Here is a 19862-nt window from a genome sequence, read left to right on the forward strand (position 1 = left end):
GGGTGCTCATGTGAGGATGTGCACATGCCCGCGTGTTTTTGATAAGAGATTTTCATCAACAATGCCCCCATGGATCCATGCCTGCACTCTATCCATCCTGGTGCTCTGGTAGAAGGGTATATAGGAAGGAGTGGGACCTACTGCTGTTCTTGTTCGCAGCTGGCTGCAGCTTGAGACTAAGTGCCATGGTATCCACCAGCTAGCTATGTAACTTGCTTTTTTAAATTTTATTTTTGTTCAGTTGTTTTATTCTTTACTTTGTAGCACAGGTTTGTGCTTCCAAAGGGTCCCTCAACCTTCTTTTCTTTCATGGTCAGGGCCTCCACTGTCCTGAGCCCCTCTCTGGTTTTGGCCTTTCCTACATATGTTATTGCAAAAACTCAAGGCTTCAATTCCTACCACAGGGCCTTTCCCCTCAGCAGCTAGCATCTGAGCTGCCTTCACTGCCTTAGGGACTCTCATGTCTGGTCCAAGTGTAAGGTCTGCTCCTGCTTCAAGAGCAAATCCAGGAAGCTGAGGGAAGATAGACTGAAACTGCTTTATGCGGAACACTCCCTGAGACCTGCAGGGCTCTGACTCCCTTCCCCAACCACCTCCCCCAGTCACTCAGGATCCCTTGGTGACTTCGTTGGCTCCATCTCCGAGCTTTGGATCCTTTGAAGCCTTCTAGGAGAAAAAGGCCTATTCGCCTGAGAGAGCCTAAAATAAGGAAAAAGTCACCATTAAAACCAGGGAGCAAGGAGACTTTGTGTTCAGATGGTAGTACTGCTGAGGCTTCTACCTCTTCCGGATGGACTGTCCATACAATCCTTGAAGCCATGGCCAGGAGGAAGGTACTGGGGTAGGGGAAGAGGATGATTTCTTCAAGGAGTCCTTGCATTTGGAGGACTCCAGTCCTGGTACCGATGCTGCTGCTGCACAGGGCTGCTTGTCAAGAGGCTTCTCGGTATTCAGCATCCTGGAAGTCTTGTTTGATTGCACTGGCATCTCAGATAGAGACCCACCCCTTCCACATCACTTCTCAAGAACTCAGTTTGACTCCAGTCTCGTTACTCTGGTTCCTTTATTTTGCATATAGCAAAGCTACATTGAGTTGATCAGACTCAAGCGTAGTGTGTGGGCAAGGGTGTACCACACATCCACAGTTATACAGCAAACTTCTTCCTTTCTATACATTTACACATTACATTGCATTTACTATACATTGCATTATATGTCTGGGGATTGGGTTGGTTACTTTGTAGGAACCGGTCTCTGTACAGTATGTTCTGTACATGTACGACTTTTTACCTCATCTTTATGTTCTCAACTTATCCATTGTTATCTTGTCTGTTGTAAATGGTTGTTACCCCTTGGGTGGTGCCTTAGCTAGTACAGTTTCCAGCCTGCTGATCCATTTACCTTCCTAATTCCATCCTCAAGAAATGAGGCCTCACCCGTGTCCAATTACACATGTCAAGCCAGGTCTGTGCATAGGGGGCATGACATGAAAGTCTCTGTCTTGGATTCCACCGCCTTTCTGTTCCAGCCTTCTTGAGGATTTCCCAAAGACAAGACTCCAGCCTTAGCAGGAATGCCCCTGAGGTCCTGCTCCTTTCCTTTATGCCTCTCCACAGTGGGCTTTTTGGAATGCTGGGGTTCATTATGGTGAACAATTCTACAGGGTGTCTTCATACAAGAGGGCTCACCAAGATCAACAGCCACCAGCACTTCGGGACACTCTTCCCCAGGTAGTCCCTTCAGAAGACTTAAGAGCAGAGGAGGGGAGGCAGCATTGTCTAACATCCTCCTCTTTGTCAAACAAGGCAGTTATTCCATACACGTACACATCGACCATCCTACACAGATGACTTCAAGGCCTTTCAGGAGCTAATGAAAAGAATATCAGAGGCCTTGCAAATTCCCTTGGAGGAAATAAAAGAACCTCAAGACTCCTTGGTGGATATTTTATGTACCTCCCTTCAAGTCAAGATTGTCTTGCCCATCAATGAGTCTTTACTATCACCAGACTGTATGATATGATAGACACCAGTGACCATCCCACGCACATGCAAAAGGGTTAATTGAAAAGTACTATGTAGTGGCCAAGGGTTAGGGGAGTACCTTTTCTCCCATTCCACCCCTAACTCCTTAGTCATTGATGCTGTTGATGAAAGAAATAGATAGTATCAGATTGGCCTCCAATAAAGACCTTAAGCGCCTGGACCTTCTCAACTGTAAGAGCTATTCTCCTCAGTTCAGGGTTGTCAACTATCAGACCTTGATGGCAAAATATAGCAACAAATTATAACAAATTCTCATATTTTATTAATCCTTTACCCTGAGACAGAAGGTGCTGTTTCAAGCACTCACTAGCGAAGGCCAGATGATTGCAAAGACTCCCCTATAGATGTCTTTTGATGCAGTAGACACAGCTTTGTGTTCTGTCACCTAGTCATGTGTCGAGCCTTATGGCTGCAGTCCTTCGGCTTTCCTAGGGAGATACAAAATATGGTGGAGGACCTTCCTTTCAAAGGGCATAAGCCCTGCTGTGATGCCATGGATGGATCCCTCCACTTACTCAAAGATTCTAGGACGACTCTGCAATCTCTCGGCATTTACACACGCACCTGTGACAAAAAGAAAATTGCAGACAGCTCAACAATTTTGCCCAGTCCAAACCTCCCTGAGACTGACAGAGCCAGCTAGGTTCCAGATTCCACAAAAAGGGATCATCATCATACAGGACCTCTCATCTGGCAACCTCTTCCAACTAACCATTTTGTCCCATTGATCAGGGTTCACGACTCATTCCTTATTTTGCATCTTACACTGTGCCAGCCCACCTTCCATCCACCCTATGGAGACAGCCTCTCTCATTTCCTACCTTCCTGAGAGCTCGTCACACAGATGAATCCTAGAAGTGGTTTTGATGGGCTATTCCATCCAGTTCAGCTCCAATCCTGCCTGTGAAACACTTCCTGTCCTAATCAGGGATCATTATCTCTTGCTTCTGAGGGTGATCAAAACCATTTTCTGTGACTTAATCAGAAAAAATATTCAGGTATTTCCTGGTTCCCAGGAAAAAGCGGGATGGAGACCTTTCTTGGATCTCAGGACTCTAAAAGCCTTCATACTTACATAGTAATTCAGGACGGTAATCCTGGCAATGATCATTCAATTTTTGGGTCCCAGGGACTGGTTCATCGCCTTTGACATCCAGGATGCATACTTTCATATAGCTATGTACCCATCTCACAGACACTTCCTACCGTTCATCGTGGGCAAGGACCACTATCAGTATATGCTCAGTTCCATCCTCAATAGTTGAGGTACTGCTTGGGAAACTCCTCACATGGAATGACCCAAGGAAGAGTGGTACTTTTTGAGATATTTTGTCCCTAAGGGTGCTCCACTGTCTCACCTCTCCCTCTCCCCCCGACCCCGCTCCGGAGTCCTTGTCTCTGGGTTTTGTGATTGAGAAAGAACTGGAGTTAGGGCAGGTCCACCTCTTATATGCCCTCATATTGGAGCACAAGGATCTGTAGGGTGCAGTTGTGGACCTGAGGGCCCTGATGACAAATTAAATTAAAGGTCTTCAGGGCATCTTAGGATATGTCTACACAGCAATTAGACACCCCTGGCTGACCTGTGCCAGCTGACTTGGGCTTGCAGAGCTCAAGCTAAGTGGCTGCTTAATTGCAGGGTAGATTTCTCGGTTCATGTTGGAGCTCAGGCTCTAGGACCCTGCAAGGTGGGAGGGTCCCAGAGCTAGGGCTGCCGGCTGAGCCCAGGGCCAAGAAGTATCTGCTGCAATGAAACAGCCCCACAGCCTGAGCCCTGGGAGTCCAAGTCAGCTGGCACAGGCCAGCTGCAGGTTTTAATTTGCAGTGTACACATCCCTTATGTCTCCATGGTATGTCTACATGGCAATGTAAGCCCAGGGTTAGTGGGATGGGAGTCAGCTGACCTGTGTTAGGGAGCCCTGGACTTGAGTGTCTACATTGTATTTTAACCCTAGGTTAAGACTTTTCTAAACCGAGCTCGAATCTAGGGCCAGGGCCGGCTCTACACTTTTTGCTGCCTCAAGAAGGGAGCTGCCACCGAATTGCCGCAGCGGGACTGGGAAGATACAAGCTGACGCCAAATTGCCGCCGAGGCAAAAAAACCCATGCTGCCCTAACGACACACGGACTGCTGCCCCTTTAAGATTGCCGCCCCTTTAAGATTGCCGCCCCAGGCACCTGGGCTCTGGCATCCCCACTGCAGAGCACAGACCTGTGTCATAGTAACCATATCCCAGAATCCCAACACCCCCCTGAAATGTGGCTTCTCTAGCCCTAGGACTGTGGTGCACTGTGGGAAAACTTTACTGCCTCTCCCTGCACACTACTGGAAGTTTGAACCACCCACCCATACAGCCCACTGAGCACTCATTTCGTTCTGTGCACTCCCAGCTACCACACTCAGCAACATGGAGGAAGCACCTTTTGATGATCTTCTCTTGCTTGTGCTTTCACTCCCTTGTGTCAGGAAACTGGCAGAGCATCTGTGAGGTGGTGGTGGACATAGCAGCAGCATTTTCTGTGTTCCTGCAAAGGTACCTGATGGCATCGCAGACTTTCACTGGCAGATACTGTTACCGCCTCTCTTAGGGGTGGTTTTATTTTGTCTCTCCTGGTGACAAAGAGCGGCTACACCATGTACCTTACAATGGTGCGGCTGTAGCAGCACATCTGCGCCGTTGTAAGGTGCGCAGTGTAGCCATAACCTTACTTTGGTTACACCATTCTGAGAGAGATTGCCTGTGGTTAGTATGTGGAATACTGGTCGAACCAGCAAAAATTAGCTCTCAGATTAGCATGAATACAGCATGAATTGTAGCCGTGTCAGTCCCAGGATATGAGAGAGACAAGTTGGGTGAGGTAATATCTTTTATAGGGCCAATGTCTGTTAGACCAATAAAAGATATTACCTCCCTCACCTTGTCTCTCAGCTAAGTAGGCAATTATGGACTAACCTGCCAAATGGAGGCAATAATGTTTCTGTTTATTTAAAACCATGATTTTTAGGAAATATTTAACATTCATAGAAAATATTTTTATGCAGATGGTTACAAAGACTGTAAACAGCTACAGTGATACCTGCTTTAAGTGACCACCAAAAATTATTTGTTTGAAGGTTTGATCATAATTTGAAGAGGAATAAAATTGTACTGGAGTTGTTGGATTCACTTTAAATGGGAAGTGTATATTCGGGTGGTTTTAAATCCAGGTTTTTACTCTCTATTTGCTATGCTTTTGCTTTGATTTCACTTCCCTTTGAATCTCAAACAAAAATCTTTTCTCCTCCATTTACAATTGGCATGTTCCTAACAGTCACCAGCAGATGATGCTAAATAATCACTCTAGAAATGCTACTTCTTGTGTAGCTGTATCACCATATAAACCAGCAATTATATGTAATTGTTAAACCAGTTTTGTGTATTTATCCCAATTTATCAAACAAAAAACAAAGGGTGGTTACAATTTTATTCTTATTAGAAGCAATTGAAAAGCAAAACCCTTCAGGCAATTTGAAGTCCCAGTAAAAGTGAGGTGGCCTGAACGAATCAGTGGCATGTAATATAAAATAAAAAGTTAGATCCTTATCCAAAGGTACTGATTAAATACTACCTAGAGGATGAAGAGCAGCAAAAAACCACAAAAATCACAGGTTGTGTATGTTTATTCCCAGCTTTTCTCTGTGTGATTGTGGAGTGGCAGTAGCTACTCAATGGGGAAGTTGAGTCACTATCTTCAAAATGTGAGGTTTATTCACACAAGCCATTTTAAAATTAAGGGACATAGGTGTTGTCATAAATATAAAGGGAAGGGTAACAACCTTCCTGTATACAGTACTATAAAATCCCCCTGGCCAGAGGCATAAAATCCTTTTACCTGTAAAGGGTTAAGAAGCTCAGGTAACCTGAACAAAAGGACCAATAAGAGGACAAGATACTTTCAAATTGCGGTGGCGGGGGAAGGAGGTTTTTGGTCTGTCTGTTCTGTGCGCTTGCCTGACACAGATCAAGGAAGCAAGCAATCCAACTCCATTAGAATCAGTAAGTACTAGCAAGGGAATGCATTAGCTTATTTTTGTTTTGGCTTGTGATTTTCTCTGTGCTGAGAGGAAGGTGTATTCTTGGTTTTCTTTTTGTAACTTTAAAGTTTGGCTGAGAGGGAAAGCCTCTGTGTTTTTGAATCTGATTACCCTGTAAGATTATCTTCCATTCTAATTTTGCAGAGGTGCTTCTTTTACCTTTTTTCTTTCTAATAAAATTCTGTTTCTTTTAGAATCTGATTAGGTTTTTTTTTTAGTGTCCTAAAAAACCCCCAAGGTTGGTCTGTGCTCATCTTGTTTATTCTCAAGCCTCCCCAGGAAAGGGGGTGTGGGGGGAATATTAGGGGGAAGTAGGAACTCCAAGTGGTCCTTTCCCTGAGTTTGTCTAAACCACTTGGTGGTGGCAGCGTTACCTAATCCAAGGTACAAGGGAGAATTTGTGCCTTGGGGAGTTTTTAACCTAAGCTGGTAGAAATAAGATTAGGGGGTCTCTCATGTGGGTCCCCACGTCTGTACCCTAGAGGTCAGAGTGGGGAAGGGACCCTGACAGGTGTTAATCAGTTTGAAACTTCTAATTTTTTCTGTCATCTCATAGCTATAAAAAGATTATCTGAAAGACTTCAAGTAAGTTGAGGTTTTAGATAACCTTTACTGTGCTCTTTCAAACTTTCAGAGTTTGAATTTCTTTTAATTTCTGTGAATTTTTGTGAATTTCTGAAAAACTGTGATTTTTTTTCATCTTTTTAATGATTGTTTATTTGGTAAGTAAATATTCTTGTGAGGATTTTTAACCCTTGAGGTTGAAAGTACATATTGCTTCAGTCCAAAGGAATGATTTTTTGTAATATATTTACTGGCTCTCACAATAAAAATATTCCTTAAAATAAGAACTCCTTACCTAATCTCTCTGCCCTGTTGCATTCATCATGGAAGCTGGAGATTAAAAAGACATATCGTATCTGCCTGCCATCATGTGACTGCAAGCTTCTTCCTTGTACTATGTTCTGTAGACCTTTGTCAAGTCTAGTTTTGAAAATAGGAACTCTCTCTCTCCTGCAGCTCCACAGAAGACAGCCATAGGGACAGGAGAACTCCTTAAGATTTCTCACTATGAGATTTCTGCCATAGTTTCTTCTGGTGGTGGGGTGTTGGGTCCTTTGGAGTGCACAGAAGGTGGGATCTCCCACCACAGCAAATCCTAGAGACACTCAAGGAGAAGGGATTCTCCCCCCGCCCAAGAGCTGTAGAAGCAGAGGTGAATTTAGATTTACTGGGGCCCTGGGCAAAAAGAAAGTTTGGGCCCCCCACACCTCCCTCGCCACAGGGCCTTGCCCTCTGTTTCTCCGCTGCCCCCGAGGCTCGGCCCCCGGCCAGGACAGAAGCTGGAGCTGGGATGTGGTAAGAGCCGTCGCCCAGGGAGCCCGGGCCACTGTGCGGAACCCTGGACCCTCCACCTGCCCTGGGTGGCGCTCCCTAGGGGGTGGGACACAGGCCAGGGGCTGTTCTCAGGCTCTCTGGCCCCCCTCCCAGGGCAGGTGGAGGGTCTGTGGCTCCGCATAGTGACCCAGGCTCCATGGGTGGCTCCTACCATGGCTTGGTTCTGGCTTCTGGCCTGGCCAGGGAGCAGGGCCCCAGGGGGAAGAGGAGAAGCAGGTGGCGGGGCCAAAGTTCTAGTACCAATGGCCCCCAACTTCTACCCAGGTTCCAGCGCTCCTGTAGGGGCCCCCAAATTGGCCAGAGCCCCTGGGCACAGAGCCCATGGGCCCATGCATTAATCCACCGTGTTGTAGAAGCATGGGTCATCAGGATGGATGACTCTTCTGCTGCCTCTTATTGCCCAGCAGGACCGGTGCTAGCAATGGCTGGGCCCTACTTTATTTTCTCAGCTGTAGCCACAGAGGGGACTCAAGGTAGTTAATGTAGCTTTGATCTCTATTAACCTGTCTTCTGGATTTCCATTCAGAGATCTGAGAGCTGAGCAAGGGACAGTTCTATAACAAATAGTTCTTCCTGTGCTCCTCCCCTTCCTGGCTCTGCTCTCTTCCTGACAAGCCCACAAAGCTATGGTGGAGGGCACTCACGGTGCTCCAGGAGGTGCAGACCAGAACTGCATATAGCATGTTCTCTCTCTGTTATTCACAAAGGGTATGCGTGGGCCCCAATTCCAAAGCCATGGAGATTCCTACTCTTCCCTTAAGCAAGTGCTCCACAGCCTAATAATTCTTAGTGGGTGGCATTGTTTAGCCTTATTTTGCCTTTCCCACTAGCACCAGTTGTACCTCTTGGGGCTGCAATATCTCTTCCTCCACAGACATGGGGAGCTGCATTGCCTGAAGTGTAGCATGCGGCTAGCCTCTGTGGTGACATTTATTTCCTGTAAATGTGGGGTGAGGGCAAAGCTGACCAACTGCAGGTTTTCATTGGTGGTGAACTCAGCAATTTTTATTAGTCTTTCTCAAAAGATGCAGAGAAATGCATGTGTATTGTGATTGGGTACAGTAATTTTTTTTATTTAAAAAGTATTTAAATTATATGTAAATTAAATACAACCCTCAGGCTCCTGGTAAATTGCCCATATGACAAATTGCCCCTCAGTACTAAAATTTGGATACCCTTGGTGTAAACAGCTATATTCCCCCCTCCCTCCCTCCCACACACTATTGTCACTGAGCCAGGCGATAAATGCATTTGTAAGCAGGGTCTGAATGAATGCTTCCCTGACATCTGGGAGGGGGAGAGACTATTGGTGTGTTTATGTAAATACAGTTTGCTCCTTCTCTGTTTACATATTCATCACACACAGCTGTGTCAAAGGATCAACTTTGGTTGGTGTTTAGTACAAATGACCTTGGTACTGAATGCAGGGGTAGTGAAATGTGGTTACAAATGTTGTAATTATTGTAGTAATGCAGGAAAGGAGGATGGTACTTAACCTGTCCCAATGAGGGAGGCCACCCTCAGTTGAAAGAATCTCGTTAAGCAGGGGCTCGAATGTCAGAGCCATGTGAAGCGGGGGGGTTGACACAGGTATCCCTAGTAAGGAGGCTGCACACCCTCAAGGTGGTCTCCCTAGACTGGTTTAACCTGTTCCTCTCCACTGCTCAAAGAATAGAGCTAAATAGTCTTCATTAGGAGCCTCTTTGTTATGTTAAATGTCCAATCAGAGCTGAAATCAGTTGTGGTAGGGTTGTGTTTCTGCCCAGCCTGCAAAGAGGTAAAAATCAATGAGAGCTGAAATCACTTGAGATGGGGCAGTGTTTCTGCCCAGCCTGCAAGGAGCTGAAATTTACTAAGAGGCTGATGTGTGGAGGTCCCAGTAGAAGGCAACTAACAATCAGCTGGTGAATGAATGGCTGGTGTGGCAGAGAGGTGCAATGAGCCACCAGCAGGGCGGCTGGTGGAGAGGTATGGTATGAGTAGTGAGCAGGCGGCCGGCAGGGCAGCTGGCAGAGAGGGGTGGCAAGCAAGTGCCTGAGCAGGAGAGTGAGTACCTGGGGGAGGGGAACTCTGAACTCTGGGTCTGCACTGACCAAGGACAGCCACTGTGAGTGGGGTGCAGAGAAGGGTCAGGCATGTGAAAGGGACTTTTGGGTTGCTGGACTTAAGAACTTGAGGGGAAAAGGACACTGCCCAACTTACTTGGGGATGGGTCTTTTACTCATGGTGTCAGAAGGGTTACACATAGCTTAGTCTTTCTTCATGTATCAGCCCCACTAGTCCATTTATCATTTTTCTCTGGATTCTCTCTATCTTGTTCACCATCCATCTGGTTCTCAGAACTGCATGTGGTTTGTAGGTGTGTCTTCTTCAGAGCAGTATAGAAAGGACTATGACTTTTGCTCCATGTTGTGATGACTCTATGTAGCTAGAAATTGCACTGGCTTTTTTGGCGGGGGGTCACCGCATTGTGAGCTCCTTTTTCATTTGTTGCCTTTAAAAGGTTCATTTTGTCTATTACTTTTTCCCTCATGGAATGTCTGTGTTTTAGATTATTTTCCCCAATGTACTGGCTTGCATCTTTCCAAGGTTGAAAATGTCCTGCTCATAGAGTATTTTTAAACTTTCCAGGTCCCTTTGTATTATTCCTCTGTCCTCTCTTGTGTTCATAACACATCCCAGTTCAGTATTGGCTCCAAATTAAAAGAGCTGTAGGCCCCATTTTCTAGAAGAATAAAAATCATGGCCTAACACAAATCCCTGCAGCACCTGCCAGGACACATTCTCCTAACTCAACTATCTTATTCTTTCCTTATCCTTCCATATGTTTAACGCTTTGGACATGTAGTAGGGGACAGGGGTAAGAGTCTGTTAGTATCTGTTAATACAAGAGGGAGCACGTAGCATTTTATTTATGCTTAAAGGTTAGTTACTAGTGCATATTTATTTGGCGGTGTAATTGTAATCTCACTGGTGACTCACACAGTCAGTACTGTTTTGAATAGAGTCCCTTTTTTTAACAAGAATTTTATTGGTTATAAGAGCTAAAAAAAAAATTAGCTCTGTTTTTGCTAATTGTTTAAGAGAGAGATGTTTCATAGCTAAGCAATATCAGACATTTCTATATGAATAAATGTATCCAAATAATCCTTTAACACCATGGATATAAAATAAGAATATTTTGATATGCATCCTCATCTAGTCAGGGGGAGTTGGTTGGAGGAACACCGTGTCTGACTCCGTTGCAGTGAAGTAGTTCCAGCCAGCCAAGGTACAGTCTAAACGTTATGGGCAGGTCAGTATTTCTCAACAGCTGCCTCTTTGTACAGTGTCTGTGCTTGTGCAGTGCCGAGCACAGTGCAGCCCTGCCCGTGCATGGGGCTCAAGGGCACTATCCCAATGTAAACGAAATAGGTACTTTTCTTAAGTTGTTGTTAAGCTTGAAGACTAGTTCCATTCTTTAAAAAAAAAGTGTGAAAACTTCACAGTTAAGGTCTCACAAACAACTTTAGCTCTGCTGTGTCACTGCCCACAGAATAACTAGAATCTAGGACCCTCAAGCAATATGAAGTCAATAGGATTTAGGTTCCTAAAGCACGTTAGGCTTTTACACTACATCTAAGGCCCTGGTCTGCACAGACGCAGGCATGTATTTAACTTTCTTTACGCACTGGGACTACTCACAGTGTGTCCAATTAAACATGTCCCTAAATCTAGGCTAGATTGAGGGTTAGTTTGTCTGACTTTACATCAGTTTAATAAACTCCTGTTCTCTTTCAGACCTTATGCATTTGCCTGAAGGTGACCACACATGGGTCAATGGTTATGGACAACGATCTGAAAGCATGTGAGGGTGGAATGTGAAAGTAGAAGAAGGATGGCCCAGTGAGAGGAAGGATGGCCCACGGTTAGGTGCTAACCTGGGAAATGGGAGACTAGGCCTCAGTTCCCTGCTCAGCTGAAGGTTCCCTGTGGGTATGTCAGCACAGCAAGCAGCAGCCCGGGGCAGTGAGTCTTCAAGCCCAGGTCTACAGGGTTGTGGGTGATTGTATAGCCACATGTATGTATTTATGTCAGTGTTTCTTCACCCCACAGGCAAACAATAAATAAAACCCTTTTCCAATACTCCTTCATTCAGTGTGCTCCTTCATAGCTTTGCCAATTGACATGTAACATTCGATAATTCCCAGTCTGGAAGCTGGGGAGGAAGAGAGTTAGTTTTACAGTGAGAGACTTAAAGTGCTCTGTCTGGCTTCTCAAAAACAAAACTGAGAGTGTGCATAAGTGCCTTTATGGGGATAAAAATATCTGGTCCTAAAGGGCTCTTTAGTCTAGCAGCAAAAGTCATAACAAGAACCAATGTCTGGAAGCCGAAGCCAGAAAAATTCAAGTTAGGAATTAGGCACATTTTTTTTTAAACTCAAGGGAGATTAACTCTTGGGACAAAGTGGCAAGAGAAGTGGTGGATTCTTCAATTCTTGACCTCATAAGATCAAGATTGGATGGCTTTCTGGGAGATGTGCTTTTACCTCACACTCCATACACTGGTAGCTGGGTGAAATTTAATTGCCTGTGATATATAGAAGGTCAAACTACATGATCCAGTCACTTCTTGCCTTAAACTCTATGAATCTGTGAGTTTTGTGTTATGCTACCTGTATTTTCATAATTGTTGGGTGTTTTCACAGCAGTGCTGCTCTGTCGTTTGTGAGTTTTCTTGTGTATTTTATAAAGACTGTAAGGATGTAGGGTTCCTGCAGAGCGACAAAGGTCTGTAGGGATGAAGAGCAGGTATCAAGCTGTGGCGCCTGCTGGCAGGGATGCAAGGGGTTGAGAGGAGCTCACTTGAAGGGGGAACCAGCTGGGGAGCTAGGGACCCTGCAAAGTTCCTAGACTCCCTCTGGTCCTAGTACCCTGTGGCATTTGACAATTAATATGGATCAGACAATTGGATTAGGGACTGCCTGTGGTGAGGAAATGAGGGGGATGTCTAGTCTCCTATCAACTGAGTTACAGATTTCCAACTGGCCTACCTGACATTTTTCCTTTGCACACCAGGCTACACAGCTTGATTCTTCTCTCCCCAACTTCTCCAGCTTTGCTGGGCTACAGCCCTTCTGTAAGTTTCAGGAGCGTCTGTGAGCTTTAGGAAGTCCACCAAAATCATGTGCCAAGACTTGAAAAAGTGTGTCTGACCCAAACGAGACTGAGCTAGGGGAGAGCAGAGAACCCCCTAGAGTTTAGGGACTTGATGGGGCTGCATAGGTTGCTGGAGCCAAGCCCATTTTGCAGAGCACAGACCTTTTAAATAGTGCAGTGATGGGTGCTACTAAAAACCCTGAAAACAGAGCTAAAGCACACGCATGGTCCTGATACACACTTCATAATGTATGCAGAAATGAATCCCCTCCCCCACCAAATATGGAAGGTACCACTTCGCATCAAAAGCAGCTGAGTAAAACAGAATCTGATCTTTCTAGGCCAACATATCTTGGAGATATATACAGTCTAAGAACAGTTAGAAAAATGTTCCAGGAGTGAGATCCACCTCACTTTGTGAGCCATCATATCTCCAAAATATTCACTCTAGCTTGTCTTAAAATTTCAAAAACCAAAAACCATCCTATGAGGTGACACGAGCCTGCATTTGAACTTTCCAGGTGGCAAGAGGTTTTTGTTTTGGTGAAAACCAAGGTATTTTGTTAGGGGAAAAAAAGAGTAAAAACTGAGGTCAGTTAGAAGCTGGCCACCCATTATCAACCATAGAAAGACCAATGTCTTCAATAACAAAGCAAGACGAGAATGTGCTTCTGATAGCTAAAAAACACAGTCACCACGATTCTCTGATTATATCTCTTAAGAAAAATCCTTCTCCAGATGGAAACAACTCCTAAGTTATTTGCAAGTCCTGCCTCATTGCCTACAAGGCTTATTGGCACAGTGCAACAAACAACCCATATTTGCTTCTCTTCTATAGTATGAGTCTTTATCTCCCCCCACACACACTTCAATTTTTTATCCCACCTTCTGCCCCTTTGGTAATTGGTGTATTAGTTCTAAAAGCTGTAGCACCATCCAGATGTAGGGACAAGCTGTGTTGTTAGTGAAAGTCTCGCTCGCAGAGCCCTGCTGATGCAGACTATTACTCAAACGCTATGCACCAGCTCAGTGGTTGATCTAATTCCCCCTCTCTGTTTTACCTCCCACTACCATCACTACTTAATGAAACTGCTCTGAAATACAACATAGAGGTTCTGTCAGTACATATACACAGAAATAGGAATGTAACCTCAAAAATGTCCTGATAGCTTGTCTCCTAGAAGCTGAGCACATCAGACATGTGATACACTGAGTCTCGTGGAAAGGGGGAAGGTCAGCAATAGTAGATCTGACTTCTACTTACACTACAAAACTGAAATGTGTTACAAAAGCATCTATTCACTTGCTCTCTCAGCCACAAGAGCACTGAACTTGGTGGCCCCATCAGTGGGATAGGCGGGACTAACCCTCCCTGTATCAAACAAGCTATTCCTGCTACTTGCAGGAGACATTACAGGGTTCCAATTCAAAGGGACACTATCCACTTGAAAATCATCTGTCTGGCTGAAAATTTTGTACTTGCCATTGCAAATAACACCTGCAAGTATTAGAAATGAAAAAAAAAAATTAGTGGGGAAAAGTATCTCAACCCCCCCACCCACATTTGTTTATATTGTGTGTTTGATAGCACTTTGTTCATAGTTATTTTTACTCCCCCCCACAATGCTTTAGGGCCTGAGTTTGCAAATATGTATATACGTGAGTAATTTGTCAGGAAAGGAAACTTCAATTAAAGTATTAATGTGTGAAAAGTTAAGCACAAGTCTTTGTAGGGCCAGAGCTCTAATCAGTTTCTCCCTTGCTGAAAAGACCCCTAGATAAACATCAACAGAGGAACAGAAACTATCTTGACATTTTTTATAAGATATGGGGGGAAAAGAAAATGCATAACGTTGTTTTAAAGGCTGATCTGACGTAAGAGACTAAACAAAAAAGTACTCAGTTTAAAAAACATATGAAGCTGGCAATGCCTCTTTAAGGAAGGTATGTACATAATACATCCGATTTTCAGATATTAATCACTGGGAAAACTGAGTTACATTTATTAGGATATGATGATATTTAAGTGGGACATTAAAGAGATGAGTTCAGGGTAACATATTAGGTTTGCCATAATTTTATTAAGTCAGATATAGAGCTGGCAGTGTGCCCTCCTGCACTTTGCAAATGTACTGTTCCATTGTTTGCTGTCTTTGAAGGAAGAAACCAGTAGCCAAAGAGGAGGGATTTATTTATTTATTTTAATCTGTGCTTGTACAATTCAGAACCAAACAACAACTAGGTGTTAAAAGGACTGACATCAATATGGTGCCTGTCTTAAAAGAAAAGGCAATATTTTTACATCAGTATGTGATTACTGGTGTTGCTGCTTTGAACATCAGAAGGTGACAGCATTTATGTTCAAATTACTGAGCTGTGGCCAGAAAGAAGGGTAATTTCAAGCTAATTGCAAAGATCTTTCACTTTGAACAGTTTGGTGTTTTTATTTTCAGGTTTTCTCTATTCAATTAGAATTATACTCAGCCCATAACGGAAGGCTTTGCTGCAAAGTTTACTCCTGTCTGATGATAGAGGAACTCATGGTGTGAAAAGAGAAAAGAAAAATCTAATCTATGTCAAACCACAATGAAACTAAATTTTGCCCTAACAGTGTTCAGTTTTTCTACTGCCTTCACTGGCTGCCAGAGGCTTTATTCTTAATTGAAAATGATAGCTCCCTGGGTAGTCAGGAGTCACATGGCAGCCTTTTGTGCACACTATATCTCAGATATTGCCTGGAGAAATGCAGCAGATTGATTGATATGAGGGACTGTCCCTCATTTGGTGTCTGTCTGCTCCGCTCTTGAATTCCAAGTGTGGGTCGTTTATAATTTTATAAATGTCTGGGATCTTGAATAGAGAAGAACTGTTTAAATTCCAAAACTAGCAAAGACATCAGGAAAGAAAATGCTCACAATGTCTGATTTACAGGAAAAAAATCTTGTTTTTTGTTGTTGTTTGTTTTTCAGTAAAAGAGACAGTCGCAGAGAAAAATCCCCTGAATAAACTTAAACAAGTTTGAAGAAAGAAATTCTTCTGTCCCCAAAGAGAATCGTTTAGTTTAATCAAATAGGGAGACACGAATGAACGTGCCAAACCTAATATATTTTAGGAACTGAGTCAGCTTTAGAAAGCAAGATAAGACTAATAACAAAATAAATCACTTTGTAGCCATTTAACTATGGTGTTTTATAACTAATGAGGTCTAATGTGAGTGTCCTTTGCTGAGCCATGGACTTGACATAGAAATGGTGGGCAAAGTTCTTTGTCCCCCGAGTTGTCTAACAGCACTGCATCCCCGTACCACAGCTGTGGAGAAGGAGAGAGCCAGGCTTTTTTTTATGTATGACTGTCATATCCCCTCAGGTTCTCTGATACTAACCTGCCTGCCTGCTAGGAGTTAAATCAAAGGAGGCTGTTTGAGGAACAAATTGGGAAAGATAAAACACTGACCAAATTAAGATGCTTGGAGGAAACAAGGGAAAAGCTGTTTATTGGGGTATACCCCCTATCTGCTTTTATTTAAGCTAGAATCTTTTACTCTTTCCAAGTGTAAGTGGGGGGTTGGTCCTGCTATTGTGGGGAACTTTCTTGGCTTAGACCAGGGGAGGGCAAACTATGGCCAGCAAGATTGCCAGCCCCGTGTTGCAGCAGGTCTAAGGCAGGCTCCCTGCCTGCCCTGGCCCCGTGCCCTCCCAGAAGCGGCTGGCACCACATGCCCGTGGCCCCCGGGGGAAGGGTGGGCAGAGGGCTCCGTGCGCTGCCCTCACCTGCAGGCACCGCCGCCCGCAGCTCCCATTGGCCGAGAATGGGGAACCGTGGCCAATGGGAGCTTCAGGGGTGGTACCCACAGGCGAGGGCTGCGCATGGCAAAGCCTCCTGTCCCACCCCACCCCCAGGAGCCACTGCCGGATATGCTGGCCACTTCCAGGAGTGGTGCAGGGCGAGGGCAGGCAGGGAGCCTACCTTAGCCCTGCTGCATGCTGCTGCCACCCTGGAGCCACTCGAGGTAAGCGGTGCTGGGCCAGAGCCTGCGTCCTGAACACCTCCTGCAGCCCACACCCCAACCCCTGCCCTGAGCCCCCTACACCCTGCCTTGAGCCCCCTCCTGCACCCCAACCCCTTGTCCTGAGCCCCTTCCTGCACCCCGCATCCCTCCCACACCCCGTACTCCATTCTGCACCCCAACCATCTGCCCCAGCCCTACATTCATGGCTCTGCATACAGTTTCCCCACGCAGATGTGGCCCTCAGGCCAAAAAGTTTGCCCACCCCTGGCTTAGACACTACCCCGATGGAATTGACTAGCGAAAGGATCTGAGTCCTCGCCTCCCCTTCCTTTACCCAGAGGCCTGCCTGACCTCAAGGGCTCCCCTTCCACTCTCCTGTGTGGCAGAGTCCTTGTAACCCCAAAAAGATTGGGCCCAGGATTCCTGGGGGGCTCGACCCCCAATCCTTTCATGGTCACTTGGGACAGGGGCTAGGGTGTCCCCACTCTGGGGTGCTCTCTCTTCACTGGACACTTCCCTGATCCACTGACCACTACATATAGTTCAAGCAAATACAATTTATTAAACAGCACTCAATTTAAAAAAAAAATAAGGACAATATGGGAAAGGTTAAAGGAAAACACATAAGCCCATCTGTGGCACAGGGACATCACAACCAGCGTCTCTGGAATGTCAGGGCAGTTCATAGTCTGTTCCTCACAAGTCCCAGGCCTCCTTCTCAGGCCCTGGCTGTGCTGCACAGATGCTGCGGGTCAGACACTTGCTCTGGTGGTGGCTACACGCTCTCAGGCTCTAAGTGGCAGGACCCTTCTTCCCAGCATCACCTCCCCCCCTCCCCCCAGCATTATGGTTATGATCCCCCTCCAAGTTTGGCCTGCAAGGCCTCTTGGCTGGGGGTCGTCTCCCTGTGCTGGGCCCGCTGCCCAGGGTCCCACCTCACTCTCTCCAGCTGCTCACCATACCCAGCTCTGGACTGCTCCAGCCCCAGCTCCAGCTCCAGCTCCACCACTCTGCCTCAGCTCCAGCTCCAGCCCCATCTCCACTCTGCCTCAGCACTGCTGCTGCTCTGCCTCCAGCTCCCTGGGCTGCTCCTCTGGCTCTGGTGGCTGCGGCTCTCCTCCCAGCACAGATCTGCTCTCTGGGCTGCTTCTCTGGTTTTCTCTGGCTCTGGCCAGCGTGGCTCTGCTCCCAGCTAAGTTTGGGCTCCTCCTCTCTCCTGAGCTTGGCCCCCTCTGGCCCAGGCAGCTCCAGCTCACATGGAGGATGGGACCTTCTAGCTTCCTCACTTCCTCATTAGTAGTGCTGCCAACTTTCTACTCTACTTACACAAAACTGAAGAGCCTTACCCCACCCCCTACCACGCTCCTCCTCTGAGGCCCTGCCCTTGCTCTGCCCCTTCTCCAAGACCCCACCCACACTCACTCCATCCCCCATCCCTCTGTCACTCATGCATGTTCACTGGGCTGGTTCAGGGGGTCGGGGTGCGGGAGGCCGGAAGGGCTCCGGCTGGGGATGCAGACTCTGGGATGGGGCTGCAGATGACAGGTTTGGGGTATAGGAGGGTGCTCCAGGCTGAGACCAAGGGGTTTGGGGGCAGGAGAATCAGGGCTGGGGCAGGGGGTTGGGGTGCAGGGTGGGGGGGTGAGGGCTCCAGGTGGAACTCCTCTCAAACAGCTCCCAGAAGCAGCGGCATGTTCCCTCTCCAGTTCCTACATGGAGGCACAGCCAGGAAGCTTTTCATGCTGCCCTGTCTGCAGGCGCTGCCCCCATATCTCCCACTGGCTGCATTTCCTGGCCAATGGGAGCTGTGGAACCGGCGCTTGGGATGGGCAAGTGTGTGGAGCCCCCTGGCTGCCCCATGCATAGGAGCCGGAGGAGGGACATGCCATTGTTTCTGGGAGCTGCATGGAGCCAGGGCAGGTAGGGAGCCTGCCTTAGCCCTGCTGTGCCACCAACCGGACTTTTAATGGCCTGGTCAGCAGTCACTGGGGTCCCTTTTTGACTGGTGTGACATTCCCCTCTGGTGTTATCTGGACCAGTGATCTGCTAGGCCACTCCAATCCTTGACTCTGGGAGCCAGCCTTACCCTGGTCCGCTGTGAGAACCCCCTACTCCTGGGCTGTTCACATACAGCCTCCGGCATGTAAGCTGCTCCTTGGATTGTGCAACCGAATGACACTAGCCAATATCTCCAGTCCCAGACACAACCCTAGGAACCTCCGTCTTGCAGTGTCCAGTTATGCTGGCTGGATGCTGCAAGCTTATATGAGTTCATCAATTTAACAAAGAAATTGATATGTACCAGGCTTGTTATCCCAAGGGGAGTTTCCGGCACGTTTCCTTGCTGTTGCCTCTGGGGAGCTAACATCTGGCTGATTCCCCAACCTACAGCATGTTTTAGTGACAACCGTACTACACAATTCTCATAACTTCATATGCATTAATGATATACATATATGGATAGAGAAATGACTTTCAGCAGATCATAACCTTTCCCCTGATACCTTACAAGGCATGCGTTATACATAAGATCATGGTTATATGAAAATGAGGAATATGGGGGTTACAGCACACTCCCCCAAGGTATAGAATGTCAAAACCGGGTGTTCCAGTCAAAAACTGGACACCTGGCAACCCTACTCATTAGCCTGCCTGCCCTGTCAATCAGGCTGACCTGGAGCATTGGCCTCTCCCTATTGGCCCTGGGGACTATCAGTCTCAGGGTCCTTATTTTCCGTCAGTCCTTCCTCTTTTGGTACTAGGAACTAGTCAACCAACTCCCGCCCCCTCCCACTGAGTTTTTAGTAAGAGGGCAACAGTCTCCTTACCAAGGTTAAAGGCTGGCATTGAAGGGGATCCTAAAAATCTGAAAGACCCTAGAAGATGAAGGAGATATAGGTGAGCTGGGTAAAGCTGCCCAGGGTGTGTGAGTGCAAAGCTGACAGCCTGGCAAACTGACACAGAGGGAGAGAGGTTGTAAGAGCAGTTTGTTTCTCCCTCCCAGCGATTAAGGTAACTGGGCTGAGGAGGCTTGCCTTTGCTCTACTTGCTTTGTACCTTTGAGGAATGAATTAGTAATGCTTTGCTTTGGAAAGTGCTGTTTCTGTGTCACTGCAAACTTCTGGTGTCACCAGCTTCCAAAGTGAAACTCATACAGGTACCATAAGCAAGTCTGACCTATTATTAATACAGCTGG

This window comes from Eretmochelys imbricata, chromosome 1, assembly GCF_965152235.1.
Source record: "Eretmochelys imbricata isolate rEreImb1 chromosome 1, rEreImb1.hap1, whole genome shotgun sequence".
NCBI lineage: Eukaryota > Metazoa > Chordata > Testudines > Cheloniidae > Eretmochelys > Eretmochelys imbricata.